General features: G+C 44.6%; 2 protein-coding genes across 4 annotated transcripts in view; one reads left to right on the top strand and one right to left on the bottom strand.

The window, feature by feature from the left end:
* syt8 (synaptotagmin VIII) overlaps positions 1 to 4,303 on the bottom strand; it is an 80,852-nt gene extending 76,549 nt beyond the window's left edge. The window contains exon 1 of the mRNA XM_059975701.1: positions 4,080 to 4,303. The gene's annotated coding sequence lies outside the window, so the exon portion shown is untranslated. The remainder of the gene's footprint in view (positions 1 to 4,079) is intronic.
* A 12,097-nt stretch (positions 4,304 to 16,400) lies between these two features.
* The window catches only part of LOC132397234 (cytosolic 5'-nucleotidase 1A-like), a 76,118-nt gene continuing 65,301 nt past the window's right edge, over positions 16,401 to 27,217 (top strand). For 2 of the 3 annotated variants that reach the window (XM_059975702.1, XM_059975705.1), the window contains exon 1: positions 16,401 to 16,520. The gene's annotated coding sequence lies outside the window, so the exon portion shown is untranslated. The other variant, XM_059975703.1, reaches the window with a different exon arrangement.

The raw sequence follows: 27,217 nt of genomic DNA on the forward strand, positions 1-27,217 counted from the left end.
GACTTAAACTATGTTCTCCTGATCCTAAGACCCCATTGAACATTGGCAATATGGAATACTGCAGGTTCAGTTCACTGGTTCATTGGCAAGATTCATGGCGTTGTGAAGCTGCGTTGTCGTGACTATGGAAGGACTAGGCTCTTGGGCTGCAGGGTCGCCTGTTGCAGCTACCTGGCAGAGGAGATGCCAAGCAGGTGCGGGAGAAAGCAGAGGCCTCTGTGGGTGTGCTGAAGTCTGTGCTGGGTTGGGGGATGGACCCCCCCATTTGGTGCTATTCAGGGAGTTATGCTACACCTCTTGTGACTGTTTTCTGTTATCACAACCGCATGTGCTATGTGCTCTGTGTTGCTGGTAGTATGTTTTGCACCTTGGTGCCGGAGGAGTGCTGTTTGGCTTAGCTATATTTATGAATGGCTGAATGATAATTCAATCTGAGCTTGAAGTTGGCAAAGTAATGTGGCAAAAGGGTGATGTACACTAAAGTGGTGAAATATAAAAGGAAAAACATAGTCAATCCACCAGACAGAGCTGCATAAGGCCAGTGGAAGGAATGCAAAAATAAACTGAATTTATTTTCATGTAAGGAGAATGTCTAGTAAATGAACCAAGAACGTTAAATATTATGGTAATAAAATATTATTACTATCACAGAAACATTGTGAAAGAAGGGAGGACCTGATCACTTAAAATTCCAAGGTATACATTTTGCAGGCATAACAAGGAGGTGGTATAAAAGAGGAGGTGGCATTGCAACATCAATTAATGAATGAATTAATTACTGTAGTAGTAAGCAAAGATCTTCAAGATATTTCAAACAAGGTCAGATATATGGAGCTTAAAAACAGATGTATGGGAAATCTATTGATAGTGGTATTTTCTAGGCCTGTTAATAGTTAGGGGGAGCTGGATGAACTGATATATAGGGAAATCACAAAAACAGTTTAAAATAATAGGGTGTAGTAGGTGATGCACCATCAATAACTCTCTCTGAGATGCAAAGGCGAGATATCGGCTTTTATTGACTGGAAGAAGGAACAAGCAGTGGTTGACCACCATACTACATCCTGGAGACAGAGAGGCCGGGCTCAGACCTCAATCGCCTTTATACTGGGGTCTGTGGGAGGAGGCACAGGAGCAGTCAGCAGGGGGCGTGTCCAGACAGGTATACGTAGTTCACCACAGTAGGGCATTCAAACTTTTCCACTAATGATTGAAGGTGTCCTTACTGTGACAGTCTTAGGTGGGGTGAAATTATTGAAGAGCCTCTGGTTTTGAGACAGAATGATTAAGGGGATTAGAGAAGGGCACTCCTGGACTGAAGTTTAGGGAATATAGTTAGACAAGTGGCTGGAGAGTCAGTGAATAGTATTTTGGAGATATAGTGACTACAACACTATGTTTCAAAGCAGTTGTGAAAAAGATAAGGATGGATTGCTTATTCAGGTCTTGAACTGATTGAATAAGTCAATTCTCAAGCACGTTCTACTGCTGAACAAGATGGTGGCTAATCCAAATGCATTCTTAACTCCACATTCCATTCTACCCTCAGTAACCTTTTAGTCCCTTGTCTCTCAGAAATCTAACTACTTTTGCCTTAAGATTATTTAAGGACTCTGCTTCCTCTGCCTTTAAAAGTTTCAAAGATTTATGACATTCAGAGAGAAAACAAAATCACCTCGGCTCGGTCTTAAATGGGCAATCACTGACTTTAAGGAGGTGTCACTGCTTAAAAATAGAAGTAAATGTATTATCAAAGTACATATGTGTCACCATATAAAACCCTGAGATACATTTTCTTGCAGATGTACACAATAACCATAATAGAATCAATGAAAGACCACACCAACTTGGATGTTCAACTAGTGTGCAAAGGACATAAATAATAATCATAAATAAATAAGCAATAAGTAGCGAGAACATGAGATGAAGAGTCCTTGAAAGTGAGTCTGTAGGTTGTAGGAACATATCAATGGGGCAAGTGAAGTTAATCCGCTTTGGTTGAGGTATTCACTACTTTTTGTAGTATTTTCCATTCAAGGGTGTTGGTAATTTCCATGCCAGACTGTGATGCGGCTAGTCCAGGCATGGCCAAACTACGGCCCGCGGGCCATATGCGGCCCGTTAAGCTTTTTAATCCGGCCCGCAGAACTTGATGAAATTATATTAATAATCCTTGTTAACGTTTTTTCCCCACAATTCTGACGTTTTCCCAATAGATGACGCACTCTATATACATTTGTGGTGACCCATTTCCTGGAACATCTGAACCGGCTCACAATTAGCCAGCATTCCGGCTATGGGAGATAGCCTGCGGGGATTTGCGAGCACAGAGATTTGGAGCCTCTGCGCCACGGGGGGCAGGTTGAGGGAGGCTTAAAAATGAGGCTGGGGATTTCGAATAAAGTTTTTTTCTTCGACTGCGGTTACCGACTCCGTGTTGTAATTTTAGCGCTGCATGTAGCACACCGCTACACATTGACCTTTGTTGAAGTGCAGCGTATTACTCCACATTTGTGCTTTACTCTTTGTTTGGCTCGACCTATTTGTGTGAACAGGCGTTCAGTGTCATGAACATCAACAACGCCAGCCACAGATCCATGTTAACTGACCAACACCTCAGATCCATCCTGAGAATTGCCACAACAAAACTAAATCCAGACTTTGATGCGCTGGCTAAAAAGGGAGACCAACAACACTGTTCCCACTGAAATTAAAAATAAGTTTCTTCGTTGTGTTATGTAAAAAATGCATTTGAAAATATTTTTTTCAAATGTTACATGTCATTTCTGTTAAGTGATGGACATGAGTAGTGCGCAGGTGCATGTACGTTCTCAAAATAAAAAATGCGCTCCAGATCAAATAACGCGCTCCGCATACTGGCGCGCTGTCACTGTTCTGTCTTTGTGCTGGTCGTTGTTGAGTTTTGGCACAGGGGACAATTGAATAAGAAGGAACAGGACAAGTAGACCTGCATCTCCTACCGTTTTTGAAATAAAGACAGTCAGGAGCAGAGTGATGATGATAATATCTTGAAGGATAACAGAATTTTCAGTGCTTTAAAATAATAACTGTTACTATTAAAAAAGCTGTATTTTATTCATTTAATTTTCAGTGTTTGAAAAGTCATTTCAATAAATAGCTAAATACCATGGGACTTCAAAGTCAGATATTTTGTTGTAATGCATTTGTTCATTTTCAATTGAAATTAAAGCACATGTTTTCTACATATCCCATGATATTTTATTTTCTCTTATGAGGTGTATTACCAAAACACTCTGTCCATCTGCTCCTGGCCCGGCCCCCCTGTCAAATTTTAGAACCCTTTGTGGCCCACAAGTCAAAAAGTTTGCCTACCCCTGGGCCAGTCAATATTCTCTCCAAGATCCTCTACAAGATGAAATGTCCTCTCCACATCGATTCTGTCAAAATCCTTCAAGATCTTACAAATATTAGATCTAGGTATACATTAAAAAAAAACAAAGCTTTGCTTGTATTGGAGGTGTCTGTGTTTCCGTTCTCACTCTCTTTGCTGAACGTGTATGTAGATATGTTGGCACTGGAAAAGTTCAAACACAGCTTCAATGGCACACAACCTAGGCTCACATGAATGTCTCCTAAACGGCATTGGCTTTACAGTTCTACGTGGAGCAACAAAAAGAGACGGTATAAAGTTATGAAGAGCAGTCTTGCACTACAAATTGATTCAGTACTGCTGTACTAGGGAGGAGGAATATGAGCAGGATTTCTTTTCCCAAGCTATCAACAACTTTGCTACAAAGTGCACTAGGACGGGGCTGCAGTGTCATAATCCCCATGATCAAAAAGCATACCAGTATTCTTAAACTCTTTGAATCAGGAATGTGCTAGTCAATGTGATCTTGAAGCACAGACTTTGACTATTGAAAACAGTGAAAGACAAAAGCATCAAATCAGAATTAAAAGCAAGGAAATACCATACCTAACAACGTTAACTGCAAGGTTACTGCGAGACATTTCTCTTAACTACCACCAAAAGCAATTCAGCTGCTTTGTTGCTTAGAGCCTAAATGAAGTAATAAACAAAGTTTGAAGCAACTCACTTTTTAACTTCAGGAACAATAACAGGAACTCAGTTGTAAAATCCAGATAGGATCCTTGGCCTTCTACCTTGCTGCTTTGTGTTCCTTCATTGTTTCTGGTGTTTTAGATCACCTGCCCTTCTATGAAAATCACAGGCTGTTAAAGACACCAGACTAGCTTTTCTTCCTGTGATATGGAGAAAACCAAAACTCAAAGCTGGCCACACCTGCATGACAAAAAATGCACCTGCAGCACAGAGGAACGCCCTTTGGAATTCCTATCCCTGCCCCCACACAGCTAGACACACGAAACATTCATCCAGCTTTTGTACTTAGAAGAGGAACTTCTACAATTTGAACAGATACAAATAAACTTAAAATAAATTTAGACCACACATCCTCTGGTGGTTTACATGCAAAGTCTGTGTAATAATATTAATTGACCATTTGGTGCCTCACAATGTGGAGTTTCTCACTTGACAATCTGTTCCATCAAAATGTGATAAACTAAGAAATGAGCTCTGTTTTCAGTTTAAAATGACTTAATCTGTTTCCAATAATTCAAGGAGTTGATGTATTCTGCAGTGTGGATCATATTCCTGAAAACTAGGAAAGCCTTCATATTCAATCTCTCCTCCACAATAAACAAAAGGAGATCACCGAGGTGGAGTCTGACGCAATCACAAAGTGTACATCAACTTTGCCATTTTCACTCAGTAGGTCATGTATAGGGCCATTTTGTTACTTCAAAATCAACTTTATACATAAATAAATAAATATACATATACCTAAAGAATAAACACTGCAAATCCTTTACATTTGTGTACCTTTGTGAACAATGCATTCAATAGTGTTAACTTATTTTTTTAAACTATTACACTACTGTCATTCATATGTTCCCCCCCCCCCCACCACAGCCACCACCAAACACCTGGGTGAGACACTAATACAATATTTAAAGGACTTACTAACCCAACCTTTCCCTGCCTGTCTGTGTCCAGTAGTTAAAGAACACGAGACTGTGGACCTTCCCACAGAGCCTTTGCGTTGGCTGCACCATGCTTCAGGGCATCCCTCAGCATATACTGGTACTCCTGAAGCATTCCTCTACGGGCGTCTTGCTATACTGGGAGCCCAACATGTTTCAGGCAGACCAAGGAGTATCTTTCACTGAGTTGGTGATCTTCCAGCAGCACTTGATGTCTGAGTCTGTGCATGCCCCAGGGAAGATCCCATAGATCGGAGAGTCCTCTGTTAGGCATCTGCTTAGGATGAACTTTGACAAGGGTCCTTGTGACTGTCTCTATATGCTCTTCACAATCTCACAGCCTGTAAAAAGGTGGACAACTTTTTCATACTCAATGTAGTCAGCCTGGGGACAGCTATACCGCTATATTTTCCAACTATACAGGAAGGAACTGACAGGAAGAGCTCTTCTAACCACCAGCCAAGTAAGGTAATGGTGCTTGCAGGAGAGTTCTGGCAATGAGGCATTCTGCAAGATGATTTGGATTGTCTACTAAGGGAAACACTCCACAGTGTCCATTGAGCTTTCATCCGGTGGTATCTGCAGGCTATTCTATACTGACCACTACCTGGTGGATTTCTGGTCAAAGGTGTTGAAACGGAAGCACTTTTCCATGAAGGATGGGTAATACAACAACATCCAGTTGATTTGGAACATTGCATGGCAACGGGGCTTGATCCTTCCTTTCCAACACTGACAGTTAGAACCTATTGGAGTTGGCACAGTAGCATGGCGGTTAGCAAAACACTATTACAGCAGCAACAACCTGGGTTCAATTCCATCACTGTCTGTAAGGAGTTGGTATGTCTTCCCCATGACTACATGAGTTTCCTCTGGGTGCCCGGGTTTCCTCCCACATTCCAATGATGTTTGAGTTATTAAGTTATTTGGTCTCATGGGTGTAATTGGGAGGTGCAGGCTCATTGGGCTAGGGACTGTTACCATGCTATATTTCTAAAAAGAAATGCTTAGCATGTAATGACATTGGAGGGCCACATATTTAGGTCCCATTCTCAGCTGATACACACAGAAAGGTGGTCATCAGGATGAGAGTGACAGTCGGTACACCTTTACCTCCATTGTCCAGGGACTCATGCATTGCAGCCTTTCAGATTTGTTCCATCTTGAATCCCCAGATGAAACAAAAGGCAGCCTGGGTGATTTTCAAGTCAGAGGAGTATGGAAGGGCCACAACTGTGCCAAATACAGCAGCAGGCCCAAGAGTACGTCATACCTGATGACAAAGTTCTTCCGAGTTATTGAGGTGGAGTGCCATTCTCACAGTCCAAGTTCCTTTTTAACATTCCCAATCTGCTATAGACAATTCCTGTTACACACCTCTGCCCTCCCCTCCCTCGAAACAGATCCCCAGGACCTTCAGGTAGTCAGACCTAATGGTGAAGGTGACCTTGGATTGATTGGGCCAGTTAATAAAGAGCGTGGCCTCACACTTCCAGTTAACTCTGGCCACTGATGCCAACCCAAAACGATCATATCTGCGACCTGTACAGGGAGGTTATCACCTGGATACCTCCACAGCCTGGCAATGTCACCCCTTTTATGAGTTTGCTTTCCTGATGGATTTGGCAAGGGGCTCTACAGAGCACATGAACAAGACTGGGGAGTCTGGAAAACCTTGCCTGATTCCAGACTTGATGGCGAAGCTATCTGTCTTTCACCCATTGAATTGGACTGCTCTGAGGGTATCGGTGTAGAGCAGTCAGATCCAATTCAGATTCAAAGGTTCAATTTAATGTCAGGGAAATATATACAATATACATCATTAAATGCTTTTTATTTGCAAAACATCCACGAAAACAGAAGTGCCCCAAAGAATGAACGACAGTTAAACATGAGAACCCTAAAGTCTCCCCCACAAGCTCCTCATTCCACACGTAAGCAGTGGCAGGCAACAATCCCAACTCCCCCTACTGGCAAAACAAAAAGCACACCCGCTACCAAGCACAAGTATGAACTGAGCGATAGAAAAGACACAGACCTTGCAGTTACCCCAAAGACTATTGCAATTCATCCGGCATTTGGCAACCCACAGGTTCTCTCTCTCCCTAATAAGGGAGGGGAAGGTGCCCCCCCATTTTCACAGTGAGTGGAAGGCATAACAACAACTCGCTGGTTTATGATATTAAAAAGTCATGTTGTCACTTTTTACAAGCTCTGTGCCCGAATATCACAAAGATCTCGGGTCTTTGGGCCCACAGCAACAGTTTTTTTGGCTTGCCCAACTACTCATGAGTCTCCTGCCATGACACCGATCCTCGATCCACCCGTCTCCAGAACCCCATAATCTTAGGCTTCCAAATACTAGGCCACCTCTCAGGCCAACCCCTTGGCGTGCCGAACAATGGCCAATCCTGAAACCCCAAGAGTGGGTCCCATTCCCACAAAGAACCGAAGTCAGCACGTAACTCCAGGTCAGGGTCTTCAAAGGGAAAAATAAAGATACTAAAGATGGAAATAGAGCTGTTTCCGAAGATGCAAGCAAAGGAGTTGCCGTTTAGCACCATCTTAACTCCATCTTTGTCTCGCAAAAACACATTTTGGAGAACATGTCTATCATGTACCTGAGTGATATCCTGTCATAGGCCTTCCCTAGGTCCAAGCTGACCAGGCAGCTGTCCAACCCTTATCTTGCACATGGATAATGTTGTCCTGAGCTTCCAGAGATCTTCCTGTGTGGTACACAACAGATCTGGTCTAGGTGGTTTATCTGATTCACAGCAGACTTAGTCTGTTGGTGATGGCCTTGGACAGGATTTTATAATCTATATTCAACAACGAGAATGGTCTCCAATTCCTGACATTATCCCTCTCTCTTTCTTCTGCTTGTAATAATGCCCTTCTCCATCCATTGTAATTTGCTGCAAGCCAGAAGCATGGTGTTATACACATCCAATAGGTCCAGGTCCATCCAGTCCTACAGAGGTGAGCACAACTCAATCGGTAAGACTTCGCTTCCAGGAGTTCTATTCAAATCAACGGAATTGATGGACCCTATCAACTCCTCCAAAGTTGTTCTTGGTCCAGACTCACCTGTTTGCTGTCACTAAAGACCTCTGTAATGGAGGGATAAGATGTTTTGGAGGCTGTGCTACCTGTGGCCTTTTTATTGTACGGACCAGCACTGAAAGACTTCCAGATCCTTGATATGCCAGGCTGTTACTAAGTCGTCCTTTCTTTACACTGTGGATGACAAAATCCCTCCTGTGAACCTTTTGGAAGAAGAAATGGAAGCATGTTTCTTCCTGTTCCACTGAGTGTACTCTGGAACAGACGATGATCTTGGAGGATTCTAGGGCAAAGAGCTGGCTTGCTCTTCCCTCACATCCATCCCCTAGAACTTCAGGTGAAGTTGCTGCAAGTAAGTCTGGAGTTGGAGCAATTCCTTCTGACTTTGTATTCAATTCTGAATACTTTTGAGGATGAAGAGCCTCTTGATGTTCACATTGTCACTTCCCGTGAGTGCACAGGGGAATCAGGAATTCTCCAATGTGTGTAATCCCTCTTTAGTTCCTCACGTTATCTGGGGTCAGCAGCTTAACACTCAACTTCCATGCCTCCCAGACTGCCTTCTGATGACAGGAGGCATGAAGGAGGTAGTGCTCAGAGAACAACACTGGTATATCATCAGTGGGTCTGACCATGATGAAGAGGTATCATACCCTGATACGAAGAGTAAGTCCATCCAGGACCGGCTGAGCCATCTGATCTTGACTGGGTGGATTGTGGCTGTGCTCCATCTGCACGGGTACTGAAGGTGTCATCTGTCCAGTCGATTGTTGGCACTCACAAATAACTTAATTCAGCAGATCACACGCAATCTATGGGGAGGGGAAAAAAACAGATGTTTCAGACCAAGACCTTTCATAATACTTATTCCCAGTATCTGCAGAACCTCCTGTACCTCAGCTGCTAGCTTTGTTTGTATTGTCCACCCTATTCAGAATTTGAACTTTGAACAATGGCTTTAACACTTCATTTCAACAAATTTTGACATTTTCACATTTGCATACCAAATAAGAGAATAGGTAGCAAAACCACAGTTGCTATTCTCCGACAGCCAATTTCCATATTTTCTTGTCTGAAACAATCACTGTTAATCAAACGCTTTGTCCTGATTTTACTGATAAATGGTCCATCACTTCTAAGAAGGACTGAAGAAAATTATAGCTTCAATATGCCTACATCTGAGGCCAGTTATGTTATCAATTATTATGTTTATTTCAGCATGTGGTGAGTTAACACATACTTCAAATTTCTCCATTAAAAACTCTTCTTGCCAGTCTTGTTATTCTTCTCACTTCTCATGTAGTTCCAATGAATTACCACTTGATGGCAATCAAACCACAGCCAGAATATTTATCAAACCATACTACGTTTAAATCTGGAATAGTGCACACTGCATTATAGTTTACAATGATTTGAAGTCACTTCAGAATATGACAAATCTCACTGGGATGCCTTATTATTCAAGATCAGTATGGTGACAGGAAATGTCATTCTGTTGTCTATCCCACACCGTGGGTTGTCCCAATTTCTATTCTGCTCTTGGATGCCCCAGGTAATCAAGATCCTGTCAACCTCCGATTGAAATATACTCAATGACTTGGCCTCCATAGCTGTCCACAGCAATGAATTCTACAGATTCACCAGCCTCTGGCTAAATAAATTCCTCAACTCTGTTCGAAATGGCCGTCCTTCTTCTCTGAGCTATGGCCTCTGGTCCTAGACTTACCCACAATCAGAAACAACCTCTCCACAATCCACTCTATCTAGGCTTTTCAATATTCAATAGGTTTCAATGGGATCTCCCCTCATTCGTTTAAACTCCAGCAGTACAGGCCCAGAACCATCAAATGCTCCTCAATGTATGTGACATTGCATTGACGCAGTTTACGTTTTTTCTGTTTATTAGCAGGATTAGAATTCAAAGCTTTACCACATTCAAGCTCATAGAGATCACACTGTAGGTATTTATCTATCATTAACTGGGCTAAATTAAAATAAAAATCTAACACAAACTGGGACAAATCTGGCAGAGGTTAGAATCCTTCTTGGTCTTCAAAGACAGATGTATGCAGAGGAAGTGCATCACAAAGCAGGAAACTCTTCCAATCCAAAGTTATCTTACTGAAGTCTGTCCCTTTCTTGACTCTGAAGGGTACAGCGAGTTGGAGGATATATTAACAGGACACAACTCACTTTAGAGGTACTTTGCCCAATCATCATTCTGGGCGTGTACTGTATCCCGAGTCTGGTCATCAGACATTACCATGAGCAAGTATGACATCAAGGGCAACATTTTCGTAGCGGGAATAGTTGAAGACTGGTCAATAAGATTGTTATCAAGACCAGTCTCTGAGACCGTCCTTTTTTTCCTTTCTTTGCCAAAGACTTAATGAAACGATCATTTCACTTTTAGTTTCCGTAGTTAAATTTGACATCTTGGATGTCAGGCAGGAAGTGTTCTGTGTCTAGAGGCACTGTTCATTTTGTACGTAGATCATTTTGTACAAACATCACTTCCTGTTCGTTGGAGTTAATTTGGATTTCAACTTGGAGCAAACATGGTAGAAAGACATCCATCTCTCACCACTCTTTATTTGCCCTTGAAACAGCAATATCTGTGAGTCTTAAGCCTTCTTAACATTGGTAAACATTTGGCAGATGAACTTTGAAGGAAATATTGTGCTTATCGTTCATTGCTATCAAGCTATTGTAGTGACACAAGTTGACACGAGTCCACGACATAGCTACAGAATGTTGCACATCTGCATTACCTTGTTTAACGCTGATGGAGAGAATAATTAATATTATTATATTCAGGCGTGTGATGATACTGTTTACAAGCTAATATGCGTTTCGCTTAACTTTCTGCAGTTTCACAAAGTTATTTCATTAAAAGCCCTGAAAAAAGCTTCCAGATTATTTTTGAGAAAACAGTTAACTCCCTGTCTAGCTGTATATGCAACACGCTGCGAGGAAAGTAGATATGGCTGGATCAATGCCTTTAAAAGCCTCAGCATTACACCCTTGACCCTATATTCCAGTCCTCTCAAAATAATGATAACATTACATTTGCCATCTCACCACCTAAAGGTTAACCAGCAAGTTAACCCTTAAGGAATTCAGCACAAGGACTCCCAAGTCCCTTTGCACCTCTGATTTTTGAACCTTCAGACCATTTAAAAAACAGTCTCTGCCTTTATTCCTCCTATAAAAGTGCATGATAGTACACTTCCCGGCACGATATTCCATTTGCCACTTCCTTACCCATTGTCCCAATCGGTCTAAATCCTTCTACAGACTCTCTGCTTCCTCAACACTACCTGCCCCCTCACCTAACTTCATATCAGCTGCAAAGCTGGCCACAAAGCCGTTAATTCCATTATCCAAATCACCGACACATAATGTGAAAAGAAGCAGTTCCAATACCAGCCCCTGCAGAACACCACGAGTCACTGGTAGCCAACCAGAATTGGCCCACTTTGTCCCTACTCTTTGCCTCTTGCCCATCAGCCAATCTTCCATCCATGCTAGTATCTTTCCTGTAATACCATAGGCTCTTATCTTGTTAAGTAGCCTCATGTGCAGTACCTTGTCAAAAGCCTTCTGAAAATCCAAGTAAACAACAGCCACAGACTCCTTTGTCTCTTCTGCCTGCTATTTTCTCAAAAAAAATTAAACAGGTTTATCAGGCCAGATTTCCCCTGAAGAAAATTTTGACCTACTTTGTTAGTGCTTCCAAGTACCTGAAACCTCATTCTTAATAATGGACCAACATCTTCCCAACTATTGAGGTCAGGCTAACTGGCCTATAAGTTCCTTTCTTCTGCCTCCCTACCTTCTTAAAGAGTGAAGTAACTTTGCAGTCCTCTGGAAGCCTTCCAGAATCCTAAGACTCTTGAAAGATCATTACTAATACAATTGATAAGTTTGTGGCCTAAGGTAGAAGGAGTCAATTTCAGAAAACCAAGCACATTTATTTTTCAACATCGTCCTCTCCTACATTTACACTCTTAGACCAGCGGTTGTGGAGCATACGGATCTTGGACCTCCAGAAAGTGTCCACAGGTGGGTGACTGATAAGTTTGTGGCCCAAGGTAGAAGGAGTTCAGTTAAACAGCTCTAGTTGCATGCAACTGGAGGTCAATTCTTTGAGTGATCATGCAGAAAGTTTGAAGTTAATAACTCATCTCTTTCTACCTTAGGCCACAAACTTATCAATCACCTCTCATATATGAAAGATGTAAGTAACAAAATCAATTCAATTCAATATTCTATCATATTATGATCACTGCCTCTTCAGGATTTCTGTACCTTAAGTTTCCTAATTTAATCTGGTTCATTACACAACACCCAATCCTGCTTTGCCTTTTGCCTAGTGGGCTCAACCACAAGCTGCACTAAAAAGCCAACTTGTAGGCATTCTATAAGTTTTCTCTCTTAGGACTCAGCACTAACTTGATATTCCCAACCTAATTGAATGTTGAAATCCATATAACTATTGTAACATTGCCATTATTACCTGCCTTTCCTACCTCCCATTGTAATTTATATCCCACATCCTGGCTACTGTTTGGAGGACTGTATATAACTCCTATCAGGGTCTTTCTACTCTTGCAGTCTCTTAACTCTGCCCAGAAGGATTCTACATCTTCTGATCCTATGTCACTTCTTCCTAAGGATTTGACTTCATATATTACCAACAGTGCAACCCCACCCCCTCTGCCTAACTGCCTGACCTTTCAATATGATTTGTATTCTTAGACGTTTTGGTCCCAGCTACAATTTCCTTTCAGCCACGACTCAGTGATGGCCACCATGTCATACTTGCCAATCTCTAACTGCACTTCAAGATCACCTATCTTATTTCTTATACTGTGTGCTTCCAAATATAACACTGCCAGTCTTGTATTCATCACCCTATTCGATTTTACCTTCATGTTACACTTTAGCTCATTCCACTGACTGCAATTATGTCACGTCATCTGCTTGTCCTTCCTCACAGCTCACTTGTAGAATGCCCACAAGATGGTTTTTTAGAGCAGCTTGTGGTTGAGTCCGCTGCATCTAGATGTATACCAACTACCCCATTCTCAGTCCTATCACTTGTTACCCATCTCTCAGTCAAATTAGTTTAAACCCTCCTCAACATCTTTAACAAACCTGCCCACAAAGGTGTAGGTCCCCCTCAGGTTCAGGTGTAAACTGTCCTTTTTGTATACGTCATACTTTCCCTGGAAGAGATCTGAATGATCAAAAAATCTGAAACACTGACCTTGACCTTGTTAGTCAGGAGCTGCAGCTGGGGGCACTTCCTGCAGATGCAGGCATCTTCTTGGTATTTCCTCGGTACAGAACAATGCTAAGCAAATATACAGAAGGAGGGCAGCCATCTGAAATAGAGATGGTTTAAAGGTTTAATTCTATGTGTTCTTATGGATCTTTTGTAACTTGACTTATTATGCTTCAATTTTGTCCTGAATATTAAGCTGCTGTAAATACAAAGAAGATTCCTGGAACTGGATGATCTTGCAAACCATTTTGGCCCAGTGTAATAAAAACTAGGGCCACTAATCCTCAGAGTTTCCAGGACTCTTCTTGAACCAATAGTTAATCACTCATACACCATCACCAGCAACCAAAGAAGTTCATAACGAGACAACGTTTCTTGAACCTTTCTGTTTATTATTTATAGAAGAATTGACAAACTTGTCCATGATCTTTGCTCCTTTCTTCTGCTGAGAGATCACCATACAGCATCTTGACACAACAAAATACAGTACAGAGACTGTGTCAGCACAGTCAGCTGTACTCACAGAAAGGCTTTGACATTTAGTGAAGTCTGTTTCCTAGCTCATTGCCTACCTAAGCTGTTATTCCTAACAGTGTTACTAAACACTTGAGAAATTCTTTGAGATTTACAAGCATTCAATTACACTTGTGATTTGTAAAGAAAAATTGTTAAAAATAAGATTTTTTAAACGATACAAAAACTCACTTCAAAACAATGAAATCTAGTTTAATAAAAATGACAGTGTCTTTGTAATTGACTCTTAGTATCAAAAGTTAATTGCTATTCCTCATATCACATGATTTATTTCGTCTAAAGATCTACTGATCTCAGTTTTCAATACACTTAATAACTGTGCATCCACGTCTCACTGCTGTGGAGAAGTGCACAGGTTTACATCCCTAAGAGAGAAAATATTCTTCTCAAGCAAACACGAGGAAATCTGCAGATGTTGGAAATTCAAGCAACACACACAAAATGCTAGTGGAATGCTTGAAGGCTATTTCACCAAATTGTCAATGGCTACAAGCAAGCAAAATACATCAAAATCATATTCTTTTTAGTTAATGAAACCTCACTGCACTCCCTCCATAAGAGTATATTCTTTTTTATTTAAGACCAAAGCTGTATGCAATGCTCCAGTTATGGCCACACCAGGTCCCTTATGATTGCAAGAAGACTCTTTACTTTTCTAACTATTCCTCAATATAAAGGCTAACATTTTATTTGCCTCCCCATTTCACATGCTGGCCTTCAGTGACAGAGCAAAGTCTGGCCCCCAAGGCAAATGGCTATTTACACCTAACTTTACCACACAATCCCTCAGGGTCAAGGATGAATGACTTCCAGGGCAGTTTTGTGTAATCTGAAACGACTGATGAAATCATTGTGGAAACTTCAGAAAAGAGGAAATATGAACAACACACTCAAAATGCTCGAGGAACTCAGCATACCAGATAGCATCTATGGAAAAAGTACAGTCGATGTTTCAGGCTGAACCCCTTCGGCAGGCCTGACTCTTCCACCTTTGTGGGAGGTGGTAATTGAGAGGAGGCTTGGGGGGTATCTTTTGTGGTAGCCTGTTTTTTCTGCTACTTACTCAAGGCTGTAAACTCTTGATTTATGGCCTTGATGTTCTCAATATCACCCTGAATGTTCCTTCTCCACTTAAAGAGATTATAGGCCAGAGATTCCCAGGATACAGTGGGGATATTGCATTCTCTCCAAGAGCTTTTGAGCACAGTTTTGAATCTCTTTCAATGACAGAGGCCAGGATAGAGTGTCTGTTGTAGAGACTAGTAGTGCTGGGCATGCAAAAATTTGACTTACCCAACAAATCTAACTGGGTTTAATTTCCAAACTCATCCTTAAACATCTGTATTTTCTTTGCATGATTGAGCATTGAACAGAATTTGATTTGGGAGTCTGGTGTCATAAAAAAAGTTGGAGATAATGAGGAAGATTGTCAAAGGATTAAACCGGACCAGTTAGAAATATGAGCGCCATGGAAGTATAGCACTTAGCGTAACACTATTACCGCTCGGGGCGTTCCGGAGTTCAATTCCAATATCATTCTGTCTGGAGACTCTGTATGTCCTCTTTGTGGAATGCATGAATTTTCCCCAGATCCTCTGGTTTCCTCCAAAGATATACTGGATAGGTCATTGTAAACTATCCTGTGATTAGGTTAGGGTTCATTAGATTTGTGGAGGGTTGCTGCGGCAACAAGGCTTGAAAGGCCAGAGGGCTTACTTCGTGCTGTATCGCTAAATAAATACATAAACAGTAAGGATAATTTTTGTTTCTTTCATAGAGTGTGGTATACACCCAGGGGGAGTAGTTGGTTAAGAGATACTTTGACGTGGATATGATCAGACAAGACAATGAAGCAATATAGTCCATGTGCAGGTAGATGGGATTAACTTAATTTGGCACACAGATCTTGGGCCAGAGAGCCTTATTCTTGCACATGTTCTAAGTCTGGCATGTGAACGACATAACCTGTTAGACATATTAAAGACAGAGAAGTTGTTAACGCCTACTGGCAGAAATCCTCAAAGACCACCTCAGGTGTGCCTCTAAACTTTACAATGATCTATATCCTATTGTCCAGTCCTATGAACCATTAACCCTATAATGTCCTGTCTAGGCTATTATGTTCCATTAAACCTTACAGTGGCTTATCGCATACTGATATATCCATTTCTAACTGCACAATAACCACTGGGGACTCCTGCCCGCCCTCTGATTTTGCTCGGCGCTGCGTCGGACCGTGCGCGTGGCGTTCTGGGAGGTGTAGTTCTCCGCCAATCCGTACAATGATTGGGGCAGATTGCAGGGGTTCCCCGCGTCCCCGGTTGCGCCTGCGCTGGGCTGTGCGCGTGGTGTTCTGGGAGGTGTAGTTCTAATTTCATCCGCGCAATGATTGGGGCAGATTGCAGGGCTGCCTTGCGTCCCCGGTTGCGCCTGCGCTGGGCTGTGCGCGTGGCGCTCTGGGAGGTGTAGTTCTAATTTCATCCGCGCAATGATTGGGGAAGATTGCAGGGCTGCCTTGCGTCCCCGGTTGCGCCTGCGCGTTGATGGGGAGCGTTGCTGCCAGGCAGTAGGATCGGGAGTGATCGTGAGTGTGTTCTGTGGGTGGGTGGGGTTGTTCGGTGTTGTGTTCTGTATCGCCGGAGCTTCTCAGGGTCACGAGCTGCAATCTCTAAGTTCCCTTGTTTTGAAAAATGCTTTTGGAAGATTTTCTTTGATTTTAAAACTTTCCCCACTAAATATAAATGATTGAACTTCTGTCAGACTGGATTTAATTAGTCATGTACGTTCTCACCTGGTGAGACCAATGTTGTGAAGAATTGAAACCAAATTTACGTACAGTTCCTCATATCGTTGGGCAGGTTCACTGGTAAAAGGCAAACTCGGGACCAGAAACAGGAAGGTTTGTTTCCCTTATATGGGTTTATCGAGACATTGGGAAATTTGGAGTAAAAATTGATTATGGGCTATTTGAATAAGATGTTTCCTCAATTATTATTGTACCGTGGGCTTAAAAGGACATTTTGGTCATGGAAACTACATTTGGAAATAATCTTAATTGAAATAATTTTCTGAATGTAGGCCTAGTAAATAAGACTTCTGTGTATTACCCCACCTGATGTTCTTAAAAAACCCCCACCAAATTCTGAAGGAACTCTGCAAGTCAGGTAGCTTGTATAGGAGGAGGGAATAAGCAGTCTACTTATTAGGTTGAGACCCCTCATCAGGATTGGAGAGGAAGGGTGCATAAGCCAGAATAAAAGGATGGGAGGTGGAGGAGAGGAGTTAAAGCTGTTCTTACAGTCACTGAACTAATTTCCAAAAGATATTCCTGTAAGTTTAGACATTTGAGGAGTTTCATCCAATAATGATGAAAGAAATGAAGATTTCTTCCTTGGTGACAATCAACACAGGCAAACTTCAAGGAAGCATGTTTATCCCACTGCTCTACTTTTTTTTACACTGGCTATATGGTGAGCTACAGCTCAAGCACCATCTGTAAATTTGCTGATGACACCATTGTTATCACCAGAATTTCAGATAGCATGAGAAAGAGATGTATAGGAGTGAGATACACAACATCAGCAAGACCAAGGAATTGAGGGGATTTTGTGAGCGGGAGGTTGGGGGAAGACATACCTGTCCTCATTAAAAAGAGTGAGCAGTGGCAAGATTTGGGGTGTTAACATCTGAGAGGCCTGGGCCCATTCATAAAGAAGGCATACTAGTGGCTGTACTTCATTTGGAGTTTGAGGAATGCCAACAAAGGCATGGCTAGCAAGTTTCTACATATGTACAGTGGAGAGCATTCTAACTGGTTGTATCACTGCCTGGCTTGGAGGCTCCATGTACAGAATCAAAAGAGATTGCATAGGGTTTTATACTTAATTAGCTTAAGCATCAGCACAACTGTTCCCAACATTAAGGGCATTTTCAAAAGGCTCAAGAAGGCAGCATCCATCATTCAGGACCCTCACCATCTCGGACATGTCCTTTTCTCTTTACTAGCATCAGGGAGAAGGTACAGGAGCTTGAAAGCCCACACTCAATATTTTTCGAACAATTTCTTCCCCCTCTAGCATCAGATTTCTGAACAGTCCATGAATCCATGACTACTACCTTGCTATTTCTCTTTTGATCTACTGTATCAATTTTTGTAACTTGTATTTTTTATGCCTTGCATTGTACTGCTGCTGTTATTATGTCAGTAATAATAAATCTCATTCTGATATCTGGCCTACTCTACTCCCATTTCTTGTGTTTTGTGCTTTCTGTCTGTATCCATGATTTCTGGGATTGTGGGTTGGTCGTGTCAGTAGGACTGTGTGACTATAACTAACCCTTCTGCTTGCATTAACATGCGCCACATTAAATTCAGTTACTATCTCATGCTGATTTATCAATGTTGGATCTAGGGTAAGCAATACATCTTTTCCAAAATTCCCAGTTTTATTTTCAAAGTTCTCCATACCTTCGTTTCACACCAGCCTTTACACCTATTTGGTATCTCTGACTTCATCTCCATAATGCTGACTGCTGGTGAAAATGGAGAATGACATACGGTCTTTTAAGAGACTCCTGGATCTGTGCATGGAGCTTAGAAAAATAAAGGGCTATGGGTAACCCTAGGTAATTTCTAAAGTAAGTACATGTTCGGCACAGCATTGTGGGCTGAAGGGCCTGTATTGTGCTGTAGGTTTTCTATATTTCTATTGGTACTTTAAGAACAGTCATCTCGTGGCCCAGTTAGAAACCCTGACTGAATGCAGAAGTGCACTCCCTACTAAAAGCCCAGAGTGCTGCCTTCAAGTCTGGAGGCAGAACAGCTTGCTGTCAAAGCAGCCAGGAAAAATCTCATCTTGGGCATCAGGAGGACGCAGACTGCTTATGCATAAAAAGTTCAGGAACACTTGTCTGATATTGAGCCCCAGCATGTGTGCCGGGGCATCGAGTCCATTACTGACTACGTAAGGGAACACTGCGTCAGCTGTACTAGTGATGCCTCCCTCCCTGACATGAAACAACTTTTATGCACGCTGTGAGACATGCAACACAATGCGGGCCAACCCCCTCCAAGGTGAGCAGGCGCTATCCGTAAAAGCAGCAAGCATGAGAAGGTCTCTACAGAGAGTCTGCCCCCTCCATAGAGCAGCCTGGTCAGGCAACATCTCAGGCCGAGTACCTGGAGTATGTACACCAGCTCACTGACTTCTTCACGGACATCTTCAATACTTCACCCATCCAGGCTGCTGTCTCAACATGCTTCAAATTTGCCACCATCATCCCTGTACTAACGAACTTTACACCTTTATTACTAAACGACTACCACCTGGTGGCACTGTTGCCAATTTTTATGAAGTGTTTTGAATGGCTGGTAATGGCATATTGTGGCAACCCATTTCCTGGCACATCCGAACTGGCTCACAATTAGATAGCCTACAGGGGTTTGCGAGCACAGAGCTTTGGAGCCTCTGCGCCACGGGGGGCAGGTTGAGGGAGGCTTAAAAGTGAGGCTGAGGATTTCGAATAAAGTTTTTTTCCTTCGACTGCAGTTACCGACTCCGTGTCGTAATTTTAGCGCTGCATGTAGCACACCGCTACAATTGGTGACCCCGACGCTCCAAACGATTTTTGGACCAGAAATGACCGACGCTGCCTCTGTTCATGCGGTTTCGTTGAAACTGCCGGGTTTCTGGACACAGCGACCGAACCTATGGTTCCAGCAAGCCGAAGCCCAATTCCACGTTCGCCAGATCACCTCAGAAGACACCCGCTACTACTACGTGGTGAGCTCCCTCGACCAGGACACAGCGGCCCAGGTCGCGGAGTTCGTACAGTCGCCCCCGGCAGACGGCAAGTACACGGAATTCAAAGCCCTGCTCCTCAGGACTTTTGGACTCTCACGGTGCGAGCGGGCTGCCCGTTTACTGCACCTGGATGGCTTGGGCGACAGACCTCCATCGGCTTTAATGAATGAGATGTTGTCTCTAGCCGACGGACACACACCCTGCCTCATGTTTGAGCAGGCATTCCTGGAGCAGCTGCCCGAGGACATACGCCTGCTGCTGTCCGACGCAGATTTCAGTGGCCCCCGGAAGGTGGCAGCCAGGGCGGACTTGCTGTGGAACGCCAAAAAGGTGAGCGGGGCGTCCATCGCACAGATCTCCCAGCCACGCTCCCAGCAGCAAACCAGTACAGGCCCGGCCGCAGAGCCCGCCAACCCCCGGCCCAAGGAACACTGGTGCTTCTACCACCAGCGGTGGGGCGCAGAAGCCCGCCGTTGTCGCCCGCCCTGCAAGTTCCCGGGAAACGCCAGGGCTAGCCGCCACTGATGGCTACGGCAGCTGGCCATCGGGATAGCCTCCTGTATGTGTGGGATAGAAGGTTGGGACGCCGGTTTTTGGTCGATACTGGTGCCGAGATCAGCGTTTTACCTCTGACGAGTTACGACACCCGCAGCAGGGCACCGGGTCCCCCCCTGAGGGCCGTGAATGGCAGCACAGTAAGGACCTATGGCACCCGTCAGGTGCAGCTACAGTTCGGCTCCAGCCAGTTCACGTGGGACTTCACACTGGCCGCCGTAGCCCAACCGCTTCTGGGTGCGGATTTTTTGCGGGGTCACAGCCTACTGGTCGACGTGCCCAGGAAGAGACTGGTGCACGCTGAGACCTTTCAGACGTTCTCCCTGGGTGCAGTCCAGTTGCCAGCCCCTCACCTTGGCTCCATCACACTGTCTGACAACGACTTCACCAGGGTCCTGGCGGATTTCCCATCGGTTCTGGCACCGCAGTTCACAGCGGCCATGCCCTGACACGGCGTACAGCACCACATCCCGACCCAGGGACCACCCCTCCACGCCCGCGCTGGCGGCTTCCCGCGGACAAGCTCCGACTGGCGAAGGAGGAGTTCCAGAGGATGGAGGAATTGGGGATCATCCGGCGGTCCGACAGCCCATGGGCCTCCCCCCTGCACATGGTGCCCAAAGCGACAGGAGGCTGGAGACCGTGCGGCGACTACCGCAGGCTGAACGAGGCTACCACACCGGACCGCTACCCTGTGCCGCACATTCAGGACTTTGCAGCAAACCTGCACGGCGCACGGATCTTCTCCAAGGTAGACCTCGTCCGAGGGTACCATCAAATCCCAATGCATCCTGACAACGTCCCCAAAATGGCTCTCATCACCCCGTTTGGCCTTTTCGAGTTCCTCCGCATGCCGTTCGGCCTGAAGAATGCAGCACAGACGTTCCAGCGGTTAATGGACGCGGTGGGACGGGACCTGGACTTCGCGTTCATCTATTTGGACGACATCCTCATAGCCAGCAGCAGTCGTCAGGAGCATCTGTCCCATCTCTGTCAACTCTGCGCCCGACTGAGTGAGTACGGTCTTACAATCAACCCCGCCAAATGCCAGTTCGGACTTGATACCATTGACTTCCTGGGCCACAGGATTACTAAAGATGGGGCAACCCCTCTGCCCGCTAAGGTAGATGCGGTCCGCCACTTCCCCCGACCCACCACGATCAAAGGCCTTCAGGAATTCGTAGGTATGGTCAATTTCTACCACCGCTTCCTCCCTTCAGCTGCCCGGATCATGTTCTCCCTGATGTCGGGTCTGAGCAAGGACATTACCTGGGACGAGGAGTCCGCCGTCGCTTTCGTTCAAACGAAGGAAGCTTTGGCGGACGCCGCAATGCTAATACATCCCTGAATGGACGCGCCTACCGCCCTCACAGTGGACGCATCAAACACGGCAGTCGGTGGGGTGCTGGAGCAACTCATCGCAGGTCGCTGGCAAACCCTGGCGTTTTTCAGCAAACACCTGCGGCCACCCGAGCTCAAGTACAGTGCTTTCGACCGGGAACTGTTGGCGCTCTACCTGGCAATCCGGCAATTCAGGTACTTCCTAGAAGGTCGGCCCTTCACCACGTTCGCGGACCACAAACCGCTTACCTTTGTGTTTACGAAAGCATCCGACCCCTGGTCGTCCTGCCAGCAACGCCACCTGTCCTACATCTCTGAATACACGACGGATGTCCGGCACGTCTCGGGTAAGGACAATGTAGTGGCGGATGAACTCTCTCGCCCTACCGTTCATGCCCTTTCCCAAGGGGTAGACTTTGAGGCACTGGCAGAGGCGCAGCAGGCGGATGCGGAGATTCCGAGTTACAGAACCGCAGTCTCCGGTTTGCAGCTCCAGGACCTCCCCGTAGGCCCGGGTGAGAGGACCCTACTCTGTGACGTCGCCACCGGCCAGCCCCATCCCGTCGTCCCGACAGCCTGGCGGCACCGTGTTTTCGACTCCATTCATAACTTGGCGCATCCCTCCATCCGGACAACTGTCCAGATGGTTTCCAGCAGTTTCGTTTGGCACGGACTCCGCAAACAGGTCAGTGAATGGGCCAAAACATGCATGCACTGCCAGACGGCCAAGGTGCAGCGGCACACCAAAGCCCCACCGCAGCAGTTCCATCCCGCCCACCAGCGTTTCGACCACATTCATGTGGATATCGTGGGCCCCCTGCCAGTGTCGCGCGGACTGCGGCACCTCCTAACTATCATGGACCGGTTCACAAGATGGCCAGAGGCGGTCCCGCTCACCGACACCACGTCTGAATCTTGCGCCCGAGCCCTGATCACCACCTGGATATCTCGCTTTGGTGTACCGGCCCACATTACCTCCGACAGAGGCGCCCAGTTCACTTCCAGCCTGTGGTCAGCTATGGCCAGCCTTTTGGGGACTCAGCTGCACCAAACAACTGCCTACCACCCACAGTCGAACGGGCTAGTGGAGCGTTTCCACCGTCACCTGAAGTCGGCCCTCATGGCCCGCCTGCGAGGAGCCAACTGGGCGGACGAGCTTCCCTGGGTCCTACTCGGCATCCGCACAGCGCCCAAGGACGACCAGCACGCCTCCTCGGCCGAGTTGGTATACGGCGCGCCCCTGGTCGTCCCCGGGGAGTTCCTACCAGCAGGAAGATCCCGCAGCAGTCCTGGGCAGATTACGCGAGAAGCTCGGTAACTTGGCCCCCATACCCACTTCACAGCATGGGCGGAACTCGACCTGCGTACCCAAAGACCTGCAGAACTGTAAGTTTGTGTTTGTACGAAGGGGCGGGCATCGGTCACCGCTGCAGTGGCCATACGAGGGGCCGTTTATGGTGCTCCGGAACAAAGGGTTCACATTCGTGCTGGACGTTGGGGGGAAAGAGGAGGTTTTCACGGTGGACCGCCTCAAACCGGCCCATGTGGACCTGGCACAACTGGCCGAGTTTCCGGCACCTCGGCGCAGAGGCCGACCTCTGGCCCAGACTGCGGACATTGGGGGGTGTATCGCTGGTTCTGGGGGGTTATGTGGTGACCCATTTCCTGGCACATCCGAACCGGCTCACAATTAGCCTATGGGGGTTTGCGAGCACAGAGCTTTGGAGCCTCTGCGCCACGGGGGGGGGGGGGGCAGGTTGAGGGAGGCTTAAAAGTGAGGCTGAGGATTTCGAATAGAGTTTTTTTCCTTCAACTGCAGTTACCGACTCCGTGTTGTAATTTTAGCGCTGCGTGTAGCACACCGCTACAATATATCAAAATCACCATTCCTGCTACACTGGACACTTGCTGCTATGCTCACTGACAGAACCACTCTACAACAGATGCTAAAGCATCTGTCATGCACCCGACACTGACTTACCTAGAAAACAAGGACACGTGTCAGAGTGCTATTACTGTATTTCAGTTTGATATTTAACACTATTGTCCCAGAAACCTTGGTGAACAAGCTGACTTCTCAGTCTAAATACACTGTTAAAACTGGGTGTTGGGCTTCCTAACGAACAGATCTTAATATAGGATTCACAACAACTCCTCCCTCCCCATCATCCTTAACACAGGTGTCCCCCGAGCACCGTGTGTTGAGCCCATTGCTGTACAGTGGGCTTGCACCTGACTGCACAACTAAACACCCGAGTAATCCCATTATTAAGTTTGTTAATGACCCGACAGTGGTGGGGCTTGTCGCCAACAGAAGTGAGACAGCCTACAGAGAGGAGGTAGAAGAGCTCTTGGCCTGGTGCCAAACAAATAACCTTTTCCTCAATGCCAACAACACAAAGGAAATGGTTATTGACTTCAGCAGAATTCACACCACTCACACCCATCTTTACATCAGAGGCACAATAGTGCAAACTGCCAGCAGTTTTAAGCTCCTGGGAGTGCATGTCTTGCACAACCCCTCACGATCCCAGAACATTTATAGCATAAAGTTCTTTAATTTAAAAAGCAGCTTTAATTTCTTTATAGAACTAGTTTAGAAAAGTGTTATTGCCTGAGAAACTGCATAACCAAAAGGGTTCTCCACTCAGGGTATAGCATGCTTATATGGTCAGCATCCAGAAATAACTTCTGGTGATGGTGTTTACCGGCTGTTTCTGAACTTCCCTTCATGGAATCAGATGAATGAATTGGTTGCAAAGGCACTTGAAAGTTAGTCAGTCTAGCAAAGGACAAAAACAACCTGAAGGCTGGATGCAGATTTCATTACCTAAAACTCTTTAAGTCCATGGTAAATTTCATTGTTACCAGCTCTGAAATTGAATTCTTAAACTGGCATACAAGGTTTGAACTGCTATCTGGCATTTTAGTCTAAGCAGTGTTTGGATCTGACTGTTTCAATATTTTCCTTGTAGCTTCACGATTAATTGTATGCTTCCTAGTGGTCACAGTTATTAGCAGCTATTAAATATACAGCAATCAACTGTTTCCCCTAGCGGTTACATTTGTGTGATTTTTGAATTCTCCAGTGCTGTGTTTGAATACGAGTTTTCTGATTAGCTGACTCTTATCTGCGAATTTGAATGGAATTTTTTCTTGTCTATGTAATATAAAAGAGCTGATGTGCAGTGGTATCACCTTTTTGCTTCCATCTCCCTTCACATAGTAGACCTCTATTACTCTCTGCTTTCAACTGTCTTTGTTCTACTAACGCTTACAAAGTTGACCGTGAAGCAAGTTTAGTGCCTCTTTCCTGGCTTCCAAAGGAATCCTGGATTAAAAACATCTGAATCCAACAGCATCTGATTTACTTGTCTGGCGACATAACCACAATGTGACCAGTCTCATTGGCATTGATTTCAAGTGCTGAACTCAGTTTTAATCAGCTTTGCTGATGAAGGCATTTTCTACATTACTAAATCTATATTAGGGATATCACTGTAAATGGTTTTGCAAGTGTAATGGCCCTGTTTCTACCTCCATGCTGTAGAAATTTCATTTTCACAGTGGTTCCTGCTGGTAGAATGTTTTTGTTTTGGATAGAGATAAGAAGCTCTGCTGCTCAACTTGGGAATATTGTGTCAGCCACTCATGATGGCGGAATCTGGAGAAACTCCAGAGAACGAGGTGGAGAGAGATTTGGGACGGACAGCAGTCTTTTTGGCGGAAGTTGAGGAGAGGACAGGAGGGAAGTTGACTCAGAATGCAGTGGGAAGGAGCGTCCCCGTTTCACAAAGTGCTTTGAACAGATAGTGACCGACTCCAAGGAGGAAGGGCCAGTGCTGCTGATGGGGATCCCGTTTGTTCAAGATGGATTTCGAATGGTTCAGAATACAGTGTGTGCTTTCACGCAGACTGTTGGTCCAGTCATCAGTAAAAAGACAACTTCAACATGAGCTCCAGGAGCACTTTGGATTTATTTAACTAAAATGGGCCACTTTATTTTTTTTCTGTTTTGTCTTTCTCACTAACTTCGATAAAGCTGAAATTTGTAAATATACTTCCTTATAATTTTATATGGTTATTTCTTGCCGACCAACAATTTTTTATGGGCAATATTTACACAGTACTTGCTCAAAATGAGGTTTCTTTAATTGGAGCATCATGACATTCCTGTTTGGTTAAACCCCAAATCATACTGACCCTAGACATATATTGTTTATGAAAGGTGGCGCTAAGTCCTGTGGCTGTTAGCAGAACGTGTTAATGAGCCAAGGTTGCATACGAGTCTGGTGAGGGGCTACATAGGCAAAGGAGGAAAAATAATTGTCAGAAATTTTGCCAATAGGATTTGAGCAAATAAAGCCAGATTGATTGAGGTAGGCTTTGGAGGAGAGGTACTGGAAAAGGAAGATGTGGAGATGTTTAAGACAAAAAGGAAATCTTAGAGCAGGTGTTATAACCTTGATGAGAATTCTGAGGTCGATATGGAAGACAAATCAAAGGAACCTTCAAAAAAGAGATGGATCTTAAGTTTGTGACTGCAAGTTGTGGGTTAGCTCAATTATTTGGCTTCTAAATTCAGTATGAGATAAATTTCAGTGGAAACGGTTGTTTTGTACTCTGTGCAGTATTATTCTGTGTGGCATCTTACAACAGTGCCAAGCCACCTAAAATGTTATACATTTTGATTTATGACTGAAAAATGCAGAATATTAACATTTGAATGGAAAGGAGTATTGAGGAAAAAAGAAACTGTTGTAGAAGTCCATATATTTTTGAAGGTGGATCCTCGGGTAGACAATGCAGGTTAGGATGGAGTATCAAATATTGGCCTTTATTGGTCTGGACAATAAATGCTGGCATAGGATGATTATGTTCTGACTTCATAAAATCTTGTTCAGACCTCATCTGGGATATGTGCCATCCTAATCATCAAAGTGTGAAAAGGAGATGATAGTACTGGGAAGGGATACAGAGTGGCTTCACCTGGACCCTTTGTGCCATGGACCAATACCATTAAGCAAGGGATCCCTGGACACCAGGTTGGGAACCCCTGACCTGGATGAAGTCTGCATAGGTACAATTCAGTTATGCGAAACAACTAGACTGTTCTCCCAGGAGTAGAAGAGGTGAAGTGGGGACGTAATTGAGGGACATGAAACCATGATGTTTTAGAGAATGTTGACTGCAGTAAGCCTTTCCCACTTCAGAGGTCAGTAAACCTAGTTTAGAGTAAGGGGAAAGAGATCTTGAGGGGTCCCATGCCAGAGAAGCGAAGTATCTGGAATTCACTGCCTGAGAGAGTGGTTGAAGTTAGCTTGCTGACGGCATTTAAGCAGTATTTAGGTGAGCACTTGAATTAATCAGATGTAAAGAGTTATAGACTGGGAGCTGGTGATGGGGTGAAAATGAAGGGATGTTCCCTGGTCAGAATGAGCGAGTTGAGCTGAACGTTTCTGGGATTTGGGTGCTGAGTTTATTAAATTCTGAAATAGAGTTTCTGACCCCTTCAAATTCTCACCTGCTTTGCAGAAATTTGCATTAGATGTACTATAACTCCTGACACATCCACAGTATA

The sequence above is a fragment of the Hypanus sabinus genome, chromosome 7, assembly GCF_030144855.1.
Source record: "Hypanus sabinus isolate sHypSab1 chromosome 7, sHypSab1.hap1, whole genome shotgun sequence".
Classification (NCBI taxonomy): Eukaryota; Metazoa; Chordata; class Chondrichthyes; order Myliobatiformes; family Dasyatidae; genus Hypanus; species Hypanus sabinus.